This window comes from Stegastes partitus, unplaced genomic scaffold, assembly GCF_000690725.1.
Source record: "Stegastes partitus isolate 25-593 unplaced genomic scaffold, Stegastes_partitus-1.0.2 Scaffold1046, whole genome shotgun sequence".
NCBI classification, from domain to species: domain Eukaryota; kingdom Metazoa; phylum Chordata; class Actinopteri; family Pomacentridae; genus Stegastes; species Stegastes partitus.
The window spans coordinates 121,835-123,034 of NW_007578777.1; positions in this window are offsets into that span (position 1 = coordinate 121,835).

Sequence of the window (1,200 nt, forward strand, 5' to 3'; positions counted from 1 at the left end):
GAGTTTCATTCACATCATTTTATTTTAATAGATCTCTATCATATACATACAGTACAATATGCTCAAGACAGATTTTATGGCACATCCATTATTGTTGTACATTTTGCAGTCGCTGGTATTGCTGTGAGGTTACAGTAAAGTGACCGTTTGAATCTCTTACGTAGGTAGATAGAACAGGTGGCTTGACCTCGGTGGGTTAGGAGTAAGGTTGCTACAGCAAAACACATGCACTGTCAAGTTAAATATTCCACTAGGGGTGGGTCACACATCCATTTACACAGACCGACACTTGAAGGGGCGGTGTTGTTATGTTCTGTTCAAAACCCCTCAGTTGTTGTTGTTGTTGTTGTTGTCTTGGAATATGCTACAACAGTGGCTACTGTGATTCTGGAAAGCTACGGGATGTACACGGTTTGGGTTCCACCCAGCACACAAGCATGAACTGAGGGCCGCTTTGAATTAAAAAAAACTGCACGTTTAGTTATTGTTTTGCGCGTCAGTGTCGAGATTTGAACTCTTTTTCAGCCATCGAAGACCTTCCAGCTCTGGGTTCGACCGAAACCGTGGATATCCAGTAGGTATGAAGAATAATGGTGGATAAGGATCTAGTATTCAGGTTTCTACTGCAATACAACTTTACCGTTCATACTACGGGTACAGAGTACTGCTAGGTTATTCACATATGTACACATTCTGCCGTTCAACTGCAGAGGCTTGACAAGTGAGTGTGCGTTTTCTTTCTGCAGAGCATGTTCAAGATAGAAAAATAAAACAGTGATAGACTACAAAATATTGTGTGCCACCATCACGCTGAAGTACTGCCGTCCATTTTCACCCTGTATTTGTCCTCATTTAAATGAAAACACAGTCACAACTTAACTCTTTCAGTCAGAATTTAAAAAAAGATAAAATGATTATTTAAAAAAAATAATTTAAAAATTATGATATTAAAAACAGCATCAAAGTACAACGGAAAAAAAACAAACAAACAATATGTAACATGATATTAAAAACTCAACTTTACCATCAGTTTCTTAGAGTGATGTAGCAGTGAGAGTTGTGTACATACAGTATACTGTATATAACTGTGTAAAAGCAGGGCTGAGAGCACCTCCTGTGTCTGTTTCCATTGTTAATGTCTCTTGTTTGAATACACCAGCAGGCTAAAATGTCCCCTTAGTGTTCTGTTTGATCTGCTGA